We start from the raw sequence: 10,292 nt of genomic DNA, 5'->3' as shown, positions 1-10,292 counted from the left end.
TCGGGAAAACATAAATTAAGTTGTTTCTTGAGTGGTATGAGATGAAATCAAACTACCCATTAGAATGCTCAATCTTGTGAGTCTAAGTTCCGCTTTTGGCCTTGCCAAAATTTAATAAGAGTATGTGTTGAGCATAAGAAGATCTTACAAGCCTATTGTAGGGTTAAGTGACAATTAGAGTTCGGTGTTGATTGACAGTGTGGGGAAGGGATTTTAGAAGGGTCATTTTTAGTCTAGAAAAGTCCTCAATGCAAATGTATGAAAAAAGGATAAAGGGTTTATGTTATCACTGTGAGGAGAAATTGAATCATGCACATGTGTACAAAAGTCCAAAGGTATACTTGTTACAAGTTGAGAACAATGAAGGCAGTGAAGGGGATGTTGTGAATGAAGTGGAAAATGTTTCTGAAGAGGTGTATGGAGAAGGGCAAGAAGAAGAGTTGGAAGTATCCATTAATACAATCTCTAGTTCCCCAAGTTCTAATACCATGAGATTGTTAGGGGTGATAGGAACTCAATCAGTTGTTATACTGGTCGATTCTAGTAGCACACATAATTTCTGGATTATTAGGTTGCTAAGTTGGCTAAGTTTAGAATTTCTGAAGGGGTGCCATTGCAAGGGAAAGTGGCAAATGGGGAGAAATTGTTGAGTAGTGGAAGATGTGAAAACTCTTAGATTAAAGTCCAGGGTGATAAATTTCCTATGTCTTTTAATATGTTAACATTGGGGGGATGTGATTTAGTACTTAGGAACCATTGGTCTTATTGTTTGGGACTTCATGAAAATGATTATGTATTTTTAGTTGCTGGGAAAGGAGATTTTGTTGCAAGGTCTGTACACTGGTGAAACTTTTATAGAGGAGGAAGGGCATCAATTTTGAAGGTCTCATCAATAAGCAAACAAGGTTGGTTACTGCAGTTGCTTCCTTCTGAAACTTGTCAAGACAACATAATTGATCAACTATAAGTATTTGAATTGTACAAAGAGTTTGAGGAAATATTTGAGGAACCTACTGGGCTACCACCTCCTAGATCGTGTGACCACCAAATTGTGTTGAAACATGCACTCAAGCAGTTTCAGTAAGTGTAACACTCCACTTGAAAGGTCTATTAAGACTTGACCTTATTTTCCTTAATCCTAATTAGTGTAAGATGATGATTATATTTTTAGGAAATTTTTAGAGATTATTATTTATTTTTTAGCTTTAGAATCACACTTTGGGTTTAGTTTGAATTATTGGAAGAGTTTTAGTATTTTATTTTAGGATTTTCTACCAAAAAGCCAATAGTAATGACACTTGGCATTATTAGTAGGCTAAGCATAAAGGGCTAAGTATGGATGGATTTAAGGGTAAGCCCAAGAGTGTTTAATTAAAGGCCTTCAATCACTAAGGATGTGATGGGCTAGGAATATATACCATAAGCTTAGACCTATTTAGATTTAAAAGGTTTTTGGACCCTCTTGAAGAACCTTAGAAATTATAGCCAAATATATAGTGGGCATAAAGCCTTTGGGCCTAACTTAGTGAGAGTGAATGCCTTTCGGCCCAACCTAAGAAAAACTTGTTATTTGGACCCAAACTTGGTAGGCCTTGAGGCCATAGATGAGCCCTCAAATATGGACATAAGGTCAATTCAATAACCCACACCAAAGCCCACGTTCAAGGCTTACACAAATGGCTCAACAAGCCCAACCTACAAGGCCCAAAAGCCATGTCTTTCATTTTTATCTTTCTAGTTAAAACTCACATACACAATACCATTAGTTTCCCTCAAGCCCATGATGTGCCACTAATCATCTCACACATGATTAGTAATCTCTAAACCATGTTTTTAGCATAATTTTTCTTTAATTTATTTCCCATTTTTATAATCTGCAATTTTGTTCTATTGTTGATTTGCATTATTCTTAAACTAACTTAGAAGATTAGGCTTGATCCAACACATGTCATTAAGAATTTAAGAGCCAAGTAATGTCAATGACCAAATCACCACCAATCGACACCTAGGTGCACCTTCATGTGCATTGCACCAAATCAGCCCCTATCCCACGCCATTTCTATCATTTTCACAAGGGCAATTGCACCAATCACACCTCACCACATCACTTATTGTTCAGTTTTAGCAATGTATGAAATATCTCCAAGAAACAAAACCAAAACCCAACCATTTCTCGAGGAAACCTAGTTGGAACCAAACCAAATGCACACTACAACAAATAGAGTCTTTTGCCACTGTTTCTTTTTACACAATATACATTAGTGGGAAAAAGTGGGCTGTTAACACCCAAATTCCTGGTGGGAGTAAAACCCAACTTTTTTCCATGAGATGATCGTGGTGGAAAAATATTGGTGAGGAAAAACTTTTTTTAGCGACATAAACATTTTTTTTCCACCAGTTAATATTATGGAATGGATAAATGATGTTAACATTTTTGTTTTATCAGGAAAAATTTTTTTTCACCAAAAGATAATCAAATTCCGGCTACTATTTTTCGCCGCAAAAGATAACTATATATAGCTACTTCTGCCCCCCGCCCCGCAATAATCTCATCTTTCAAATTCCATAAATTTTCACCCAACTCTCAAAGCCCCCCCCCCCCCCCTCCCCCAAAACAAAATCTGACTTTGTGATTACCTCTTCCTCTCGTCATTCGATTGCAACCCAATCCCCCTACCGAGCCTTCACCTGATCCACTTTCCCCTATACCGAGCCTTCGCCTACTGCCGAGCCTTCGCCTCCTCACCCAGCCAGTAAGTCTCCTCCATCTCTCTTTCTCCTTTCATTGTTCCTCTCTCTCTCTCTCTCTCTCTCTCTCTCTCTCTCTCTCTCTCTCTCTCTCTCTCTCTCTCTCTCTCTATGATTAAGTTGCCCCTTCATGCCTCAACATCGCGTGCGACCTCCTTCACTTGGTCTCTATTTCAACAAGCTATCTTCTTTTCTCCTTTCACTCTTGTAATGGTATTTCTCTCACAGACCCTTCTCTATCGGTGTCTCATGTGCCTATGTCTGTTTCTCCATCAGTTTTGCCCTTCTCTCCCTCGTTCCATCTTTGTCTCTCTCTGTTTTTGGCTATCTATATTAGCTAGCTTTTCTTGTTCATTTGCAAGTGAAAGGTAAAGTCATTTACAAACAGACATTCCGATACTGGTTTAATTTATTTTGAATATGTTACCCTTACATCTTGTATAAATAATTGACCTAATTTATTAATTTATAATTAAATCTTGTAGAAATATCCTTCAAATGAGTTATAAAAAATAATAATCTAGGCTAGAGGTTAAGATCCTTAAAAAATAATTTCCTTGTGGTTCCTGTTAATATATCTGTAAAGGGCTATTTTCCCTTATGACTTTTAGCATTCCTTAACTAGTGGAAATCAAAGATTGGAAACATGGGTTTTAATGTCCTTCCAGCTTATGAAATTGAAAATTTGTTGCCATTGTTGGCAGTTCTAATTAGTGGTTCTAATTACTGTTGGAATTGTTTTCTTTTTCTTAGCTTTAATCTTAATTGGTTGTTTCATTTCCAATTTTGGCAAAGAATTATCCTTGCATACTTTATAAGGATCATTTAATAATTATTATAATAATTATTGCATTCATCTCTGTTTGTTTTGATTTCACAGATTTGGAGTTCCTATGTATTTGGATAAGTTCACTTTTTTTGGATATTCTCCATGATTGATTGTGAATTTGTTACGAATTGCAGTGCTTTATCTACATTAGCCACTGCATGCATGTGCCAAATAAAAATGTGGGCCATGGGAAGCTACTGCATGCGTACGCCAAATAAAAATGTGGGCCCAAAATTAATTCTCTCAGACATTAACCAGTATTGTATTGCTGCTGAATTTCAAATTTTAATATAATTTTCTTCTCCATGGATTTTGGGATTGTGCTAGCTCTAGCTGCTGTGAAATATTTAAGTCACATCTAATGAAAATGCACATTGAGGAGGGTAGTAATCTCTGGAAGTTTGGAGGTAGGTAAAAGAACTTAGAAATTAACCTAGTAGCATCATTGATGGTGATGATCTTCTTTGACAATCATGAGGATTTAGTAAAGGCTGTAGGATGGAAATGATTATTAATGTAGCCAAGATATAAGGCTTTCTAAAAATACCTGAACTTAGAATTTTGTTTTAGTATGGATACCCCTAAACTTGAACCAAAACGTGCATGCAACCTCAAGAAACTAGATCAAATTGGCAAAGGAGACATGCAGGAACTGGAGTACATGAACATGTGGGTTACAAAATGCTAATTAATTAAGTCCAGTTCAGAATTTTACATGTATTATTAATATCTATGAGTCTTTTGCTCATGCTTTTGTAAGTAAACATAGATTTTCATTTACTTACAAAAAAAAATATAGATTTCATTTCCATTGTTTAAAGCTTATTACATTTTCCAAGAAAATAGTCCTTTCTGATCATGGATCATACTTGGTAGATAGGTTGACTTGCTAGCTACTAGCTATGTAGTAAACATTTGATTGTTTCTAGGCATCCTAATGTGCTAAACCTAATTCCACTTATCTTTAAACGTTCTAGGATTTATAAGTGTCTAAAAAGGTCATTTATGGTCACTGACTCGAGCCATTAAGGTTGTTGCCAATTACTACACTTGATCAGGCTCATGTGCATGAATGTAATTTCTAGCAAGCATGCACTTGGGTTCTTGGTGACTTCTAGGACCCTTTAATCCGTGGTTTGTGTGTACTAATCTTTGTAGAGTTTAATGCCACTTTAGAGCCTCATGTTTGGATCTGAATAGAATTTGGCTCTAACAAAGAGTTTTCTCTTGTATATGGGCTCTCTATTTTATATGCCAATATATATATATATATATATGTATTGCTTATGGGCTCTATGTTTTATGCACAAGTTGGCTTACATTAAGGTTTTATTTTGTGTTTGACTATGAACAGAAGTTGGCTCTTCTTGCTATTTATTGCTCCCTTCGTGTTGCAATTTTGGGCAGTGGCAATTCGTGAAGCTTCAATTTATATAAATATTACTATTGGTCACGTTTTAGGCTATTTTGTCCAACTTGTTAAGCAATAAATATTCTTAATAAATATTTTGTCCAACTTGTTCTTCTTGGTCACGTTCTTCTTGTCATGAGATTAATGATCTTGTTTATTTTTTGGGTTTCTCAATAATCTTGTTCATTGGGTTGATAGAGAGTTTTGGGAGTAAATAATGCTTATATTTGTATTTGTTATTATGCTTTTACAAGAAAAACTTGTTTGACATGTATTACTTTACAATGTATATGTTTGCCTTGTGATTGTGTAGGGGTGGATGCTCTGATTTTGGTTCTAAAATCGGTCTTGATCCTCTCTATATATGTTTGCCTTGTGATCCTCTCTGATTTTGGTTCTTGGTGACCTAAATGATAGATATATATCTTGGTGGTTGTAGAAACACAACATTTTGAATATGCCATCAGTGATGTTAGTATAACCTTTCTTCACTTGTCCTTCTTGATGGTGAAGAAGGTTAAGTAAGGTGTACACTTTATACACATCCAAGTAGATTGGAATTTGATGTTTTTCCTCCTGTAACTTTTGATGAACATTAGTGAGGTAGATGTTTTGCTGAGAGCTACTCTGCAAATGATGTTCTTCTCAAGTTTTCTTCAACTCTAGTATGCTTGGTTTATATAGTTGAGATTGTGGTTAAATAAGGGATGTTTAAGAGCATGAATGTACTAAAGCTACTAGTTGTCTATGGTAGTGCAGAAAAATGGACTCTGTTTTAGGCCTTTAACCAGTCATTTTCATCTCCATTTTTTATTTGCATCTTTTGCTCAACCAAAGTTATTTTTTTGTATGAAAAACTATTGAAACTGTAATGGGCATAAAGGAAGCAATTTACCTTGTTTAACTGCAAATTTTGTATATTAAAAAGGGTTGCTATAACATGTGATGTGGCATGCCATACTCTAAATGTCATTCCACTTGAAACTGTAAAACTTGTTTGTTTTTTAAAAAGGGTTGCTGTAATTTATTTTTTCCTATTTCTTTTCAAACTACCTAGAAATTGTTGTTTGCATTTTAATATTTCTCATTTTATTTTGATTGAGCTCAACTTCAGACAGTTTGGCATAAGAACTTGGACAGGGAAGAGAACACCACGATTTGCACGGGTAACATTGCAAGTTTCACAACAGTCAAAGAAGCACAAACTATGTATTTTGGTCCATCTTTAGAAAACAAGTGTAAGTGTTTGTTGTTAATTAATTTCTGTCTATCCTTGTTTTTTTTTTATTAGTGTCTATCCTTGTTAGTTAATTATCCAATATGCATGTCTTGTATAAGCACGTTTATACACACGTAAGATGCATATCTACAACCATTAGTTTCTTGCATTCGTAATAAATCCTTATTTTGACATCTTGGATTTTGTATCATGTCCCCTCCATAAATATGGTTGTGCAATCATACATATTTGTTCTGTCTTTACTTATCAAAAAATGATTCTTGCTGAATATATGTTGAAATAGTTATACTTCTCCTTGTTAGTACATAAGTTAATTACCTAATTACCTACTTGTATGGAAAGTCTAGCTAGTTAAACTCTGCAACTGTTATTTTTATTAACTTATATACAGAACACTATTTCTTCTATAAGTGAGAGGAGGGGAAACCGGAGAGTTATAAAAGTGACTTTAATTCAATGTGGGTTTAGTTCCAATTTTGATAGATTTTACTACAACTACTAGTGGTACTACTCGTACTGTTGTTATTACAATACTGGATTTTGATGTGGGTTTAGTTCCAATTCTGGGAACATCTTTTTTTGGATTTTGATATGTTGGAGAAGTAGTGAAGTCTTAGCCATAGTAGTACCTGAAAAGTCTAAAAAGTATTGATCTTAAATTGCAATTACTAGCTAGCTAGTAAGGACCTATATTAGACATAGTAACCTCATTTAGAGATGTCTTTGATGATTCTGGTTTAGCTTCAGTGTCTAATTGAGATGATGTTGCAGGATCATTTTTAATCAATCCTAATTCTAGATTTTCAAAAGTGGTTGCAAAAAAAATGTAGGTTATGAGGGTGCTGGGAAGCTGCTTGCAACTTTAGTCTATCTGTAGGAGCTTCTTGAACACATAGTAAACCGATGTGAATGCACTACAAAACTTCATGTCTTGTCCCCTAAGAGAGAGAGAGAGAGAGAGATGGCTTAGTGGGTGCATTTGTGATGCCGTGCATCCTCAACACTGCCAAAGGCCCAAAGCCACCATGCATTTGTCCATCTGGAAGATGCCTTGACAAAAATATAAATTGAAAACTAAAAACAGAGGAGATGAAGAAAGGAGATTGAATACTTATATATGTGCACTATATCCAAAATAATAATAATAAAGCAATTGATGAAAAGGAGCGAGCGGTGGGGATTTGTACCCAAGATTCAGTGGGGATTTGTATCAAAATTCACTCCAACGGTGAATTTTGAAAGCAAAGAAAGCAAATTGCAAACTTGACAGACAGATTGAGATAGATACACACTGAGAAGCTACAGATAGACAAACAGATTAGAGAGACACACAGCTGAGTCAGTTAGAAAATGAGAACTTTGAAGACTTAGACAGATACAAAATGAAATCATAGATATTTTTTTTAGTCGGAGTTTGGAGTTTGAAAGTTGGAGCGAATTTTTACTCCGACTCCAAGTCTGACTATTTTTTTCACAATAACTTCAACTCCGAACTCCTCTTTTTTTTTTTTTTTTTATTTTTTTAATTCTGATGGAGTCGGAATTGGATCGGACATTGGCCAAAGTCAGAGTCGGAGTCGAAGCTGGCGGAGTTTTTGCCCACCCCTAGTACTTTTAGTCGTTTATATCATTTCTTCTGGAGTGATAGATCAGTGCTTGGACTAGGGGGCATCAGCCCATAGGAGAATGTTTGAAGATGCAATTATAAATTAAATTTATATTTATGGAGAAAACTAAACTCATTCCACACATGAGGAGGTGCTTCTTTGAAAAACTGGACAGATCCTAAGTCTAAATACACAGAATGACAGTGTAGAATATTTTATCCAAATTTCTCTTTTCCGTTTTGGTAATCACAAAAGTGTCTAAATAATCTCCATATTATAATATATATACATACATATACATATACACATACACATATATACAGAGTGGTTATATATATCTCATGGGCCAGAGTTTATCGGGCACAACTAGCAATCATGTGGGCTCTGCCCACATAGGTACGAATCCTGCTTCTCACGTATATTAGTTTTATTTTTTTGTACTTAAATCAGACTTCCTTGACCAAAATCAAACACGAAAACCACTGCATCATTATTCTTCAGCCTCCTAGGCAGCTTGATATCACCTTTTAAGTTATATGGGGGGAGTCCCATCGCACAAACCAATTTGCAAACATTCTCAAGTAGCAATATCATTACCTCTTAACAAATTGACCATTAAAGGCTTCCTTCTAGTTCTTTTCTCTTTGCATCTTATTTACTTCCCCAAATTGGCAACCACATTGTGAATTTATAATGAGGGAAGTTTTGCTCTAGGTATTCTAATTATTTGTTCCACTTTCTGTATGCATCTAACTCATTTTCTTCTCCTGATTGGTGCGTGTAACTCATTGATACAAGATGTCAATGGATTTTGGACACAGGAATTGATTAATGTGCACTAGTTATTTGCATGATTATGAACTTCTTCGCAAATTATGGATCTCTTCAGCAACTACTCTTTCGTTGTTGGCCTTGTTGTTTGTAGTTTAGAGATTTTGGAGGAGTTTGGGACAACAGGAAGAAAGTTGTGATCTGCTCAGTTCTTTGATTATCTTGTTGTTTGCATGCTGAAAGCCATCATCGGCTGAAACATTTGTCAACTAGATTTGACAATTCTTGAAGCTTTCAAGGCGATTCTGTTTTGTGCCTACTCCATTTGTAAGAAAATTCCCCTCTAATTGGTTTTTGGTTCAAAGTATTTGGGTATGTCCTAGTAAGTGGCATACATTTCATGTTTGAGGGATTTCTGTTCTAGAGAAAGTAAGACAAATGGTATCTGATCCACTTCAAACTATCACTGAAAAGTTGGGTGGTTTAAATTACTCAATACTTTATGAGAAACTTTCTGATTGAAAGAGATATGTCGATGCAGATTGCAGAAAACAAAGTTGCTCGTACAAGAAGTCCAAAGCCTACCAAAAAGTCCACTTCAATATTATCTTATTTTTCGACTTAGAAGTCCAAGTCTACCAAAATAAAGTAAGATGCCAAAACTCTATTCCTTCTTGTAATATGTATGTCAATACATTTCTTTTGTTGCCTTTAATTACTAATGAGTTTATTATGTGATTAAGTGAATATAGATCTTGTGGCTCGATTTGGTTCCCTGAAACTTTAAATTAGCCTTAACAGGCATGTGAGGAGCCTGTGCCGTGAATCTGAATAGATGTGCTGAGCTGCTGGATGTAATACACGTGTTGCAAATATGTTGTACCGTATATATATTCACTTATGTGTTGTAACCCTAATACACCGAACTCATTTATTGTATTGGCTGAAAACAAAGAGGTAGAGAGAAGAGGAAAGGGCGATTTCTAGGGTTTTCTAGGGTTTGCTCTTGGGAGGAGAAATATGTGTGATTTCTGTGAGAGAACTGAAAGGGTCTTGTATCACTATTAACTGAGGTTTCTCTGTGATTCATTGATTTATCAATAAAAATCTCTGAGACCATTCCTGCCGTGGACGTAGACCATTAGGGTCGAACCACGTATCTCGGTATGTTCATTCCTTGCTTTCTTATCTCTTTATTGTTCATACTTGTTTCTTGTAATTTTTGTTATATTTGTTCTTTTATCTTGTTGATCCGTGCATAGTTTTTGTTCTGTAAAGTGCTATATATATTGGTATTCTGATTTGAGTTGATATATTGTTGATTTTGTGATCATAGCTGATATTAATTTGAGACTATTGTAAATCTTGAGCATTCTATTTTGAGTCAAGAAACAAAAAGGTTATTTTTGTTGTTTCAAGAAATGAAACTTCTATATTTGTTCAAACAGAGGAGTTCTTTATTAATAAAAATCTTGGCTTGTTTTTAATACTTCTCACAGGAGAGGAGCATTCTGCCTTCGTTCTCCTTTCCTCTTCTCCCTCCCTATGTTTATATATATATATATATATATATTTCCAGCTTTACTTGCCTTTTCCTTTTCATCTAACTCTGGAAATGGTTTGATGTACTACCTTTTGACATCAAAACAGTGTGTGAGGTCCACGTGTTGTCTTGCCCGACGCATG

At 35.3% G+C, this 10,292-nt stretch overlaps 1 long non-coding RNA gene across 4 annotated transcripts; it reads left to right on the top strand.

The window, feature by feature from the left end:
- The first annotated feature begins 2,596 nt into the window (after positions 1 to 2,596).
- On the top strand, positions 2,597 to 9,725 carry LOC122315858. 4 transcript variants are annotated; one of them, XR_006244185.1, is made up of 6 exons: positions 2,597 to 2,753; positions 3,025 to 3,116; positions 6,103 to 6,226; positions 8,761 to 8,933; positions 9,148 to 9,254; positions 9,350 to 9,725. It is a non-coding gene; the product is annotated as an uncharacterized LOC122315858 (long non-coding RNA). The 4 variants fall into 4 exon arrangements; XR_006244184.1 differs by having other exon boundaries at positions 2,977 to 3,116; XR_006244183.1 differs by lacking the exon at positions 3,025 to 3,116.
- Positions 9,726 to 10,292: the final 567 nt, after the last annotated feature.

Source organism: Carya illinoinensis, chromosome 1, assembly GCF_018687715.1.
Source record: "Carya illinoinensis cultivar Pawnee chromosome 1, C.illinoinensisPawnee_v1, whole genome shotgun sequence".
Lineage (NCBI taxonomy): Eukaryota > Viridiplantae > Streptophyta > Magnoliopsida > Fagales > Juglandaceae > Carya > Carya illinoinensis.
This window is presented reverse-complemented; position numbering and strand designations above follow the sequence as displayed.